Genomic DNA, 13,531 nt, shown 5'->3' with positions numbered 1-13,531 from the left:
GGTCAGCAATGCCTTCTAGGAGAATATCTTCTAAGAAAATCCATAGCTTTTATCAGATGTAGCTATTGCTCATCTTTCTTCCTAATGAACACCTCTCTTTCTCTTCTGTTTCATGTTTGCTTCTCATATAAATGTGTTTGGGGGGGGAATCATATCCAGATATATATCCTATAGCCTTTGGTGTGTAATGACTTTGCATGAGTTCTCTATTTCCTTGCAAATAGGTGTGTATGTGACTTTCACACTAGTGACTGCCAAATGGCATCATAGAAACCCATCACCATGAAATAGAGCATATTTGGAAGGCTTGTTAGCATCAGTGATGTCCATTTATGCCACTGAAAATATTTTTTTAATATTCCCTCTTCGAAGTAGAAAATGGACGTGGTTGGTAAGACACACATGAGCTGAATAAATAAAACCTAACTTCATGTTGCATCTTGACCCTGTCTGCATGTCTGCAGGCAGGTAGTGATGTGGCTGAAGAAATGTCTCTTGTTAAGCCCTGAAGGACACTCAGTCTTCCCTTAGGTTAAAGAGAGGGAGGTAGGAGGCTGAGAAGACAGGAGCTGCATCATCATTTCTCTTTCCTTCACTGCATCTTTTTTTTTCTCCCAGAGGAATCTTTGGAACTGAGGGGAATTCATTGTTTTTGCAAATGTGAGTGGCCCTGTCCTGGTTTTCACATAAGAGCACTGGGAAGGGCTGAGGACCAATGATGATCAGAGAGGGCAGCCAATGTGAAAGTAGTTCCCCTCACTTCCCAGGGCCATGTGCTTTTAAATAGATGTGTTTTGAATCCTATTATAGGGAATGTTACCCTATAGGCATTATAAATGTCAGAAAATGGCAATAGTAAGTGCTTCATTATCCAGCAGGAAACTGAGCCAACTGCCACTCTTAACATCTGCATTTGATTGTTAATGAAAGAAAGAGAAAATATTTTTGCCTGTATCATGTTGCCCCTAAATTCTGATCAAACAAAAACAAGGCAGCCAAGTGATCCTTGTGTAGTTCTAGTGTGGAAATGAACTGCAAACAAAGTGCCCACTAAAAAAATGAAGTGCACTTCTCAAAACTCAAATTGAATCAAGGACCTGCGCATTAGACCAGAGAGCCTGCTCCTAATAGAAGAAAAAGTAGAACCAACTCTCCATCACACCAGCTTAGGAACCAAATTCCTCTCTACAAGACTCCTAAAGTGCAAGAAGTAAAATAAAAAATCAATAAATGGGATGGAATCAAACTAAAAAGCTTCTTCACAGCAAAGGAAACAATCAAGAACATGAAGAGAGAGCCTGCAGAACGGGAGACAACCTTTGCTTCCTGCACCTCAGATAGAGCATTAATCTCCAGGATATCTAAAGAACTCAAAAAACTTAACACGGGAAAAACAAATAATCCAATCATTAAATGGGCAATGGGACTGAACAAGCACTTCACAGAAGAAGAAATACAATCAGTAAACACATATGTGAAAAAATGTTCAACATCACCAGCTGCCGCAGTCTGGCTGGGCACAAATCACGAGCCACTGAAGCAGGAACAAACTTTATTTCTGAACTCCACCAGCACACTCCACACACACTCCCGGGAACTCCCCTGCATGCCACGTGGCTCCTCCAGGAACCAGCAACCGGAAATATCCCTCCTCTGGCACTTCCCCAACCAATGGGAACTCTCCGGGAATCCCTGCGAGAGCTCAAGCGGAACTCAACGGGAACTCCGCCAGAACTCAAAAGTCATCATCTTAATGGCTCGCTAGCATCACCTCTCAACCACTACTTCTGGCAAAAATGCCATGCGTCATCCCAACTTGGCTGTGGCCCTCAACAACCAGCAGTTAGAAAATGCAAATTAGAGAGAATTATGCAAATTTTAGCCATGGTGAGAGAATTCAATAAAATGGCTGAGGATATAGAAGATGCAAACAAAGCAATTAAAAAATCAAAGAAAATGCAAATTATAACTACACTGAGGATTAATCTCACTTGTCACAATGACAATCATCAAGAATGCAAGTAACAATAAATGTTGATGAGGATGTGGGGAAAAGGTACACTCATTCATTGCTGGTGGGACTGTAAATTGGTGCAACCACTATGGAAAGCAGTGTGGAGATTACTCCAAATACTTGGAATGGAACCACCATTTGACCCAGTTATCCCACTCCTTGGCATATATCCTAAAGACTTAAAATCAGCATACTGTAGTGATGCAGCCACATCAATGTTTATAGCAGTTCCATTCACAATAGCTAAGCTATTATGTAGGCACCCTTCAACAAATAATTGGATAAAGAAAATGTGGTACATATACACAGTGGAATATTATTAAGCCTTAAAGAAGAATGAAATTATGGCATTTGGCAGTAAATTGATGGAACTGGAGGCTATCATACTAAGTGAAATAAGCCAATCCCAGAAAAACCAAAGGCCAGTGTTCTCTCTGATATAAGGCTACTGTTGCACAATAGGCAGGGGCAGGGAGGAGAGGTGATTCACTGCATTGAACAGGGGGCAGTAGGGTATGGGGGGGTGGGAATGGGAAACACATAGAATGACTCATACATAACTTTCCTATGTTCATACATGAATACACCACCAGTGTAACTCCACATCATGTACAACCACAAGAATGGGAAGTTATACTCCATATATTTATGATATGTCAAAATAGGTTCTACTGTCATGTATAACAAAAAAATGCACTTATAACAGATTTTAAGAATCACTTAACACTACCCATGACTCCCAAAGAAAAGAAGAGCCACTCAGAATGTATTTTGCACTTTATGATTTACCTTGCCTTTTTGTTTGTTTTTAACATTCCATGTAGGCAGCAAAGACCATCCTTCTTTTGTACTTTAGAATACAGAACATTCCATCACCACAATGATGACTTATATTGTCCTTTAATAGCCATGCCCACTTTCCTGAACCTCTACCTACTTCTCTTATCCCCTGGCAATCACTAATATGTGTGTGTGTGTGTGTGTGTGTGTGTGTGTGTGTGTATGTATATGAGTATATATATACATATATATTCCAGTTACTTCAAATATATATATTTCAAATAACATTGGGGAATATGCTTTTTTCACTCAGAGAAATTCTCCAAAGGCTCATCCAGATTGTAATATTAGTCAGTACTTTCTTATTTTGATGCTGAGTAGTATTCCTTGGTATAGATGGGCCAGTTTGTCTAATCATTCACTTGTTGAAGCACCTGTGAATTGTTTCCACTTTTTATCTATTACCAATAAAGCTGCTATGAGCATATACATGCTAGTTTTGGTGCAAACATTTCTTCATTTAACTGAGATAAATATCCAGAGTGCAATTGCTTGGTCATATGGTAATTGCTTGCATGTTTAGTTGTTTTTTTTTTTCAAAAACTATGAAGCTGTCTTTAGATTGGCTGCACCAAATTGTGTTCCTATGATCAACATAGGAGTCACTCAGTTTGTCCAGATCCTCAATAGCATTTTTAGTTGTTAATATTTTTAAGTCATTTTGATAGATTTGTATTGTGATATTTATTTTGATTTTAATTTGCATTTCACTAGTGGCTAATGATGTGGAACATCTTCTCCATGTGCTTATTTAACATCTGCATATATGGTAAAAGCCCAGCTATATCTTTTGCCCATGTTCTGATTATATGCTTATTTGTATGCTTATTGTATGCTTATCACACTGCTGTATTTTAGAATTCATTTTGTATTCTAGGTACAATATTTTCTCTTTTCAACCACTTCCATGGACTTTCACAGAGCAAAAGTTTTTACTTTTGACTGCATTCAGTTTATTATTATTTTTCATTGTAGATATCCTGCTTTTAGAGTGAAATGTAACCATTCTTTGCTTAATTCTAAAAGGTCATGATCTATTTTGAATTACTTTTGTCTGAGGAAGGAGGTTTAAATTATGTTCATTTTGGCCTTTGTCTGTCCAGTTACTTCTGTGTTTTTTGAAAAGCTATCTTTGCTACATTGAAATGACTTTGGACCTTAGCCAAAAACCTTACCTGGGTGTAGTTGCATGGATCTTTCTGGGTCCTCTATTCTGTCTCCCACATCTATACATCTTCCCCTTCCCCGTGTGTGTGTGTGTGTGTGTGTGTGTGTGTGTGTGTGTATATATATATATATATATATATATATATATATATATATATATTCATATATATTCAGTTTATTATTTTTCATATATTTCAAATGGTTTGGACCTTAGCCAAAACCCTTGATTAATATAAATATATAATAAGTCTTGAAATTAGGTAGAGTTATTCTTCTACTTTATATTTTTCAAAATAATTTTAACTGTCTTAAGGCCTATAGCTTTCCAAATAGTTTTATGATGATTTTATCAATATTTGGGAAAAAAATCATAGTTGGATTTTGATAGATATTGCAGCAAATCTATGATTTTAAGGGGAATTTTCACATGTATTATATTCCAGTACATGAACATGGTATGTCTCTGCATTTATTTAGATCTTCTGTGATTTCTTTCATCAATATTGTACACTTTTAGCATGTATATCATGAATGTGTTTGTTTTGTTAGATTTACATTGAAATGTTTAATTTTTTGCCAATTCTAAGAGACAATTTTTTTTGTTTTATTGTCCTCACATTGATTGTAAGTATAGTATATAGATATGATTGACTTCTCTATGCTTATCTTGTATACTAAAACACTGATGAATGCTTATTTTTTTAAAGTGTTTTTTTAATGAATTCCTTGAGATTTTCTAAAGATACCATCATGTTATCTGCAAATAAAGATAGCTTTATTCCTTCCTTTCCAAACTATAGGCATTTTAGGTTGGTTGCTTGTCTTATCACTGTAAGTGAAGCAGCCAGCCCTCTATGGAATAAGAAGGATGAGAAAAGATTTTAGAGGGAAGCATTCAATTTTTCACCATTAAGTATAACACACACTGTAGGGGATTTTTAATAATATTCAGTAAGCTCCTCTCAGTTTCTATATTTCCAACAATTGTGATCATGAATGGGGTATTGAATTTTACTAAAATTCTTCTCTGCATCAATTGATATGAACATTTGGTTTTTTCTTCCTCAGAATGCTAATGATGGATTACTATGGTAGCAGTGCTGGGGGGTTGTCTTAATTAGACATCAGAGTCATGCAAACAAGGACATAGCTGTCATGAAAGAAGACACTTGTGATATTTGCAGATTTCTAGAATCGAAAGGTATGCCCTGCCACACAAGGCTAAATGGGAAAAAGCAAGGTCAGTCAGAAGGCAAAAAATGTGAGGGGGAAACATGGACACAGGCTTTTATTGTGTTCTTCCCAGAAAGGAATGAGCAAGGAAGAGAAAGGGGCCTAAACTGTGGGGGAATTTGGCCTGGAAGCAAAAACCTGATAAAGAAGGTATCTGGGACTTCAGGTTGGATTGGTTAGTGTGCATAGAGAAGTACTCCCAGGATGGTTATTTGTCCCCCCTGGAAATCAGCTAACCCTCGGTAAGGCAGCCTCTCTCTAGTCCACAGAGTCAAAACATCAAATATAGAAACTAGGAAACATCGTCAGTGCAGTTACATTTATTGATTTTTGAATACTGAGCCAGGCCTTGCATCACTGGAATAAACTCCACTTGGTCATCATGTATAATTTCTTTTATATATTGCTGAATTCCATTTGCTAATAATGAAGGATGTTTTCATCTGTAAGAACATTGGTCTGCAATTTTACTTTTTGTTACTATGTTGTCTTATTTGGGTATCAGCTCTATAAATGAATTGGGATGCGTTCCTTCTATTTTTTCTGGTAGAGATCATGTAAAATTGATGGTAATTCCTTAAGAGCTCAGCAGAATTCTGAGCCTGAGAATTTATTTGTGCTTTTTAAAATTGGAAAAAGAGTTTTCCTACTAATTAAAGGGCTACTCAAATGATCTACTTCATGCTAAATGAGTTGTGATAGCAAGTGATCCATTTCCTGCAGGTTGTCGGCTGGATGGATGCCGAGCTGTAGGAGTATTGACTATCCTTCCAAAGTCTGTAGTGATAGCCACTGTTTTGTTCCTGATTTGTGGCATTTTCTTTTTGTTTCTTTGTTAGTCTTCCTAGAGGTTGGCTAGTATTAGTAACCTTTTCAAAGAACCCGCTTTTTGTTTCTTTGATTTTCTTTATCACCTCTATTTTAAACCTCACTTATTTCTGTTTATTATTTCCTTTCTTCTGCTCACTTAGGTTTTATTTTGTTCTCTAAATTTTGAATATAGAGTGGGAGCTTAGATGATTGATTCAAGATCTTTCTCCTTAAACATTTATTTACTGCTACATATTTCCCTGTCAGTCCTGATTTAACTGTATCCCATGGATTCTGATGTGTTTGTTTTATAATAATTTCCATGTATTTTTAAATTTACCTTGAGACTTCTTCTTTGACCCATACTTCAATTATTTAGAATTGTGCCATTTAGTTAAGGTTTCTTGATTACCTTTCTGTTTATTTCTAGATTGAGTCCATTATGGACTGAGAATGCACTTTGTGTGACTATATTTTTGTTCAGATTTTTATGGCCCAGATTGATGTATGTTCTACAGGCATTGAAATAGAAAACATGTTCTGTAGTTGTTTCATGGAATATTTTATAAACATCAATTAGACATTGTTTATTAACAGTGCTGTTGAGTTCTATTATCTCTTTGCTTATTTTCTACCTAAAAGTCTCTCTCAGTTGTTAAGGGAGGGATATTGAAATCTCCAACAATAATTAGGGATTTGTCTATTCTCTTTGCAGGTCTTTCTGCTTTTGCTTTAAATATGTTTTAAGCCTATGTAGTTATATTTAAAGGTTCAAACAGCATACATAGTGGGTCATGTTTTCTAATCCACTCTGCTAATCTCTGTATACAATTTGTATATATTTTTTTAGATTATTTATACTTACTCATCATGTAACAACTTAAGCATGTCATTTTATTTTATATTATTTTCCTATTTATTCTATGTTTTGCATTTCTCCACTTTCTCTTTCCTGCCTTCCTCTTGCAATTCTTCTTAGTATTCCATTTTATTTGTAGTATTATTAACTATATCACTTTGTTAGATTTTTAGTGCTTTCTTTATGCCTTACATTGCACCTGCACAATTTTTTACAGTCTTATATCAGCCTTTTATCAGACCAAGTGAAGTATAGGAACCATACCTCACTTTACCTCCATTTTCTCTCCTCAATGTATAATTGTCTTAAACATTTCTTCCAAATATGTTTTGAACCATGTTAGAGTGTCTTAATTTTTGCTTCAAAAAATTAGAATTTCAAAGATAATTTGGAAAACTCAAGAGAAAAAGAAAAATATATTACCTATCTATATTTTTGCTTACTGTGTACTTTTTCTTCCCTGTGACCTAAGATTCCTTTTGCTATTTCCTTTATATTTAAGAGAATTTCCTTAAGCTAAACTATATTTTTAAGGTAGGTATTCTGGAAACAAATTGATTTAGTTTTCCTCCATGTGAGAATTTCTTGGTTTCCCCTTCATATCTGAGAGATATTTTTACTGGGTATAAAATTGGGGGTTGATGGTTCTTCTCTTTTAGCCCATGAAAAATAATGTGTTATATCATTCTGGCTTCCATGGTTTCTAATGATAAATCAGTTACTATTCTTTTTGTTTTTCCCCTGTGGGCAAATATAGTACTAGCTAGCTTTAATATTTTGCCTACAGTTTTAAGAAATATAATCATGATGTGTCTTTGCATCAAAAAAATCTGTTTTTTGTTAAACTTGGAAGTTTTCAACCATCATTTCTTTTCATTGTTTTTCAAGCCCTGCCCTCTTTATTCTCTCATTTCATGACTCTGATGATGTAAATGTAAAATTTTTTGTTATAGGCCCACAAGTCTCTTGATACTGTGTTCATTTTTTAAAAAGTCTACTTTCTCTCTGTTGTTCAGGTTGGGTAATTTCCATGTATCTATTTTCTAGTTCATTCATTCTTTCCTCTGTCCGTTCCATTATGCTTTTGTGCCCTTCCTGTGAGCATCATTTAGTTATTTGATAATTGCATTTTTTAATTCAAAATTTCCATGTGATTCTTCTTTCTCTTTGATAACTTTGCTAAACTTTGTATTTCTTTGCTGAAACTTTCTATTGTTTTCACTGTGTCAAGTGTGTTTATTGTTTCTGCTGAGGCATTTTTATAAGTAATTTTAAGATCATTTTATGTAGTTCTCACATATCTATCACTTGGTGTTGGCTTCCATGATCGTTATTTTTTTTGTTGTTGTTCAGCTTGAGATCTTTTTGATTCTTTATATGAAAGGTAATTTTTTATTTTAGTCTAAATATTTCTGTGTGGTGTTCTGAAGTTATGGATTTATGTAAACATTTTGTTCTAGCTGGTCTTTCTTAACACCATTCATGAGGGAAAGCAGGTTGTGCTGCCTTGTGATTACCAAGTGACAATAGAGTCCATGTTCTTGACTCAGTCTCTTTTGATACCCAAGGAGAAGCTGGACTAGGGTGGCAACTCTCTTTCCCCACATGGTTTCCACTGTCACTGAAGTGGTGGTGGCCCCAACATCAGTGGAAAATGGTCAAAGTTTTGACCCTTCTCTCTCTGGCTCCATTCCAGTGGGGAATGTAAAGAGGTACTCTATTGACATGGAAATTAGGAGGGATCCTGGCTCCCCACATGGTCTCCATTGACACTGTAAGGGTGGAAGAAGGGGTCATTATTGGCCATTGAGGATGAAGTTCTGGATCTCTATTGGAACTTTTATAGTATTGTCCTAGCAAGGATATTACTCACCTAGTTATAACCTGACGAGCATGAGAGTCCAGGATGCCACTCAGGCTTTGGTAGTGAGGTGATGAAGGAAACATTGTTTTCTGCAGTGTTTGAATATAATAGAAAAACTATTTTCTAAAATTTGTCTATCTTGCTAGGCTAGGCTTCTCCTTACCAGTCCCTTTCATTATAGAGTAGCCTTTTTGGCAGGTTTGTTTTTGCTTTGTTTCCCCATTGCTACCTGTTCTATACCACATGTGGTATATGTGGAACAAAGAAAAGGATATCCAGGTGTTTGCCACCCTGTCCTTCATGGGGTCCTGGGGTCCCTAGCTGTTCTTTCTTCTAATCTCCCTCTTCAGAGTTTTCTGATGCTTATTTTATGTACAATGTCCAATGCTTAGTCTTGAGGCTTAGCTAGAGAAGTGGGGAGAACTAAGTCCACTCCATCTTTGCAGAAGCAGAAATTTGATGACAATTGCATAATAAGGTATTGAAATATAATCCAGGGATCTTCAGCTACTATTGTTATGTGTGGAAGTCCTTCATGAGAGTAGAAGAATTCTGAGATGGTCCTTTCAGGGGACACGTTGTTGCTGAAGCGTGACTTCCTGTTTTTATTCCATAGGCTTATGTGAAAGAGTCATATGTTTTAAGTTTAAAAAAAATACATCAGGAGAAGAAAATAATGTAGTCTTAAAAGAGAAGTCTATAAATTGGGTGAAGTTGGTCTACACCACTAGGGAGTAAGCATCTCACAACCCTTCTTGTAACGTGGAGTTTGAGAATGAATTGCACAGAATTATGAATCAGAGTAAGGTATTAAGCATCTAAAAATTCTTCCTTATCTAATATTTAATGGGTTCCTCAAAATATTTTTACCTTGATATCACCAATCAACTTTACCTTGATATCACCATAAAAGGAGAATCTACTGACCTCAGCAGTGTAGGGCATGGGTAACAATCAGGTTAGAGTAGACAAAAAAAGGGGATTAAAATCTTAGAGGGCTCTGGTAAGTGGCAGTTTCTGGCAAGTATAGTTTAGACAATATAACCCAGTGTTTGACATGTGTCATGGTTTGGATATTAGGTGTTCCCCAAAAGCTCAAGTGTGAGACAATGCAAGAAGGTTCAGAGGAGAAATGATTGGGTTGTAAATGTCTTACCCCAATCAATGATTTAATCCCCTGATAGGGATTAACTGTATAGTAACTGAAGTGGAAGGGTGTGGCTGGAGAAGGTGGGAATTGGGTCGTGGCTTTGGGTATACATTTGTATCTGGAGAGTGGAGTTTCTCTCTCTCTTTGCTCCCTGAAGTGAGCTGTTTCCCTCTGCCACACTCTCCTGCTGTGATGTTCAGCCTCACCTCAAGACCCTAGGAATGGAGCCGGCCTTCTATGGACTAAGACCTCTGAACTGTGAGCCCTCAATTAACTTTCCCTCCTTACAGTTGTTCTGGTCAGATCCTTTAGTCATAGCAGCAAAAAAGCTAACTTAAACAACATGTAACACACACTCATAAATATGTGCTGAATTGAAGAAGTGCTAAGTGTGCACTAATTCTCTAGGGTAGAATTAAAGACCTTAAATAAAGCATTATAAAATCATAAAGTTCTGTTTTACCCAGTACTCTGTCAAATCAATACTTGTGTTATTCCAGTTCCCATAGTCAGTCTTCTGTTGCTATGACACAATACTACAGACTGGGTAGCTGTCAAAAAAGGAAGTTTATTTTGGCTCATGGTTTTGGTCCAAGGTTGAAGGGTCACATCTGATGATGGCCTTTCTTGCTGGTAGAGACAAAGTTGTACAAGCCAACAGATGGGGCAAATATGTGTGTTTATCCTCTGGTCTCTCTATTCTTATAAAAGAACCAGTATTCAGTCAGGGGTACGCCACCCAAAATTTATCTAATCCTACTTATTGCCCTAGGGTCCCATCTCTAAACACCAGAGTTGGATTAAGTTTCCACCTTCTTGATACCTCACAATGGGGATTAAGTTTCAACATGAGTTTTGGAGGGGATACACCATATTCAAAAAATAACGGTACTCTATCAATAGCATCAAATCAGGCATATTTTAGGCTGTCAATCAATTAGTTATTAATTCCAAGTGCTAAAAAAATATGGCTTCATCCAGAAAGGGTTTAAAAGGAAGTTTTAGAAGAGTCTGAGTTGTTTTTTAGTGTGATTCATCCAAATTTTTGGATCTCCTTTTACTGGGCACATGATATTTCCACTTCCTGATTCCCTGAAAGTCAGGCATGCATTTGGCCTATGAAATGTGACATGTCACTGGGAAGAATATCATTCTGAGGTTCTACTTTAAGAGCTAAAGTCTGACCTTTCTATGCAGTTTCCTTGAGCGGTGTCAAGAAGCACTGCTCTGGCTGGGGGAAGCTGCATCCCTGGCTGAGGGCAACTCAAGCAGGACAGAACATTTAATGTGAGACAGAAATCAATCTTCATAGTTTTAAATAAGAGTAAACAGGGGTTGTTTATTAAGAAAGCATTATATAGCCTATTCTGAATGATAGAAAATAGTAAGTGAGCCTATCATCCCATTGAATTGGGAGGCTGAAGCAAGAGAATCACAAGTTCAAGGCCAGTCTCAGCATCTCAATGGGATCCTGCCTCAAAATAAAAATTTTTTAAAAAGACTGGGCATGTAGTTCCATGATAAAGCACCACTGGGTTCTATTGTCAGTACCACACCCACAAAAGAGTGTGTCTTCAACAGTGAGATTATAGTGATTTTTTTTTTCTTCCTGATGTCTTCACTTTCTAATTTCTTTAGTAATAATTTTTATCTGTTTTTGACTTTTCTAGAATGTGTATAACTTTCATAGTAAGGAAGCAAAATTAATTTAAAATAAACTGGAGATGTAGATACATTTTATGAATTGAACATGTTTATAATTTGGAACAATGTCATATTGTTATTGCTAAATGTATAAAAAGTACAGAATACCCTTGAACTTAGGGTATGTTTAGGTGCATATTTTTAGTCTCCAAGAACTCTAAAAAACAGTGCTGTCCTGTCATTGAATCAAAGCCTATCTTGACAGAGTCTGCTCCTCACTAACAAATACTCCTCTATGAAGGTGGTGGGCTTGGGTTTGATGGTCCTTGGATAACTTGTGTGACTGATAACTTCCACTTTATCTGCAGTTTGATAATGTGACCAGGTAAAGACAACCAACAATTGTGGGCATTGACCATAAAAGGGTTGTGCTTGCTAACTTTCTCTTCTCTTCCCTACAACACACACACACACACACACACACACACACACACACACACACGCACATAATAAAACACATACAAAATTATTATTAATAACATTGCCAGGCTCATTCAGGAATACCCAGAACATTTGTATATTGCCCTATTAGACAGGAGGACCTTTTATTTGATTTTTATAGAAGGATCCTGAAGAAAAATAATCCTATTTTTTACTCTTGCCCAAGCCCAGAACTAAACAGGTTTACACATGTCTATCAGCACATATTTACCAACTGACTTGAATGAGAGCAGTAAGAGCCCAAAACTTCTTTCTTTGGCCAGGGTCAACCTAGCCAGAACTTACACAGTCTCTGACCTATAAATTTTTTTCAGTCTCCCCTGACACAAATAGAAGATGGTTTTTGATATCTTTGAGGTTTCAAAAACTAAAATTAAGTGTCTCTTGGTATTTTTTAAAAGGCTAATAGTTTCTTAGTGATTTTTGCTTGCTTTCTCTTGAATATTATTTAGACTTTTCTTCGACTTTAATAACCTAGAAATGTAGAGTACAATAGCCTATCAGTAGAAATAAAAAACACCTCTTATTGGTATTATTTAAAAAGATAGTAAATACTTGGCTTTATAAATAAATGCTTTATTCTTATTCTTCTAGAGCCCCTCAGAAGTCACATTTATTTTGTGAAATAATGCATTATATTTTTGAAGAAGACCTTCAAAAAAGCCAGAAAGAGCAAGACTCGCATATAGCACTTATTGCAAAGGACTAACTTTTGGGAATGGCCTCTCTCTTTAAGGAATCAAACATTTTTTTTTTTTACATCATGAATTGTACATTAAAAAAAAATACAACATTACTAAGAATTTTTATACTTCTTAAATTTGATTTGGATTAGTAAGAGATTATGACAAATGCACACATTAGTGTAAATGATTGCTCTAACTTAGTAATTTCATGGTTTCATTAAGTTTTTAAAAGTATGATAGATGAAACAAAAACAAAATTACCATGAAAAACAAGGACCTTTTACTGAAATTGTCTCATTTAGCCTTTGAAATATTTCTTTTCCGCATTGTAAAATGTCTAGATAGAGGCAAAAAATATTTTTAAATTTTTCAAACGTCAACCCTTAAGCACAGTTCCATGTACAAATGTTAGAAACTAGGTCTTGGTGTGGAAGATGCCTAGGGATCCTGTAGAACTCAAAGAGTTCTGAAAAAAAAAGTTAATGACCCTCTTTCCTTGTTACTAAAAAAGACCCAGGCAAGGCATTTCATACACCCACAGGGAGCAGCTCCCTGCCTGAACTGTTATTTCCCTCTGCTTTCATCTTACCTTGTAACACTTTACAGGGATATTTGTTGCACTGAAACTGATTGACAGCAAACTCAGCAACTCAAATAGCATTGAGAGTTCCTACTTTTTAAATTCAATTAGCCAAGATAAACCAAATCTGCTAAAACGTTTCATGAAGACCTGATCACCCAGGACTAATACAGACTTCATGGT

At 36.0% G+C, this 13,531-nt stretch overlaps 1 protein-coding gene across 1 annotated transcript in view; it reads left to right on the top strand.

Moving 5' to 3' along the window:
- Positions 1-13,531, top strand: part of CLVS1 (clavesin 1) — a gene marked incomplete at both ends in the record, with an annotated part of 202,371 nt that overhangs the window by 151,722 nt on the left and 37,118 nt on the right. The gene's annotated exons all lie outside the window — the stretch shown is intronic.

The sequence above is a fragment of the Spermophilus citellus genome (assembly GCF_964194105.1).
Source record: "Spermophilus citellus genome assembly, chromosome: 14".
Lineage (NCBI taxonomy): Eukaryota > Metazoa > Chordata > Mammalia > Rodentia > Sciuridae > Spermophilus > Spermophilus citellus.
This window is presented reverse-complemented; position numbering and strand designations above follow the sequence as displayed.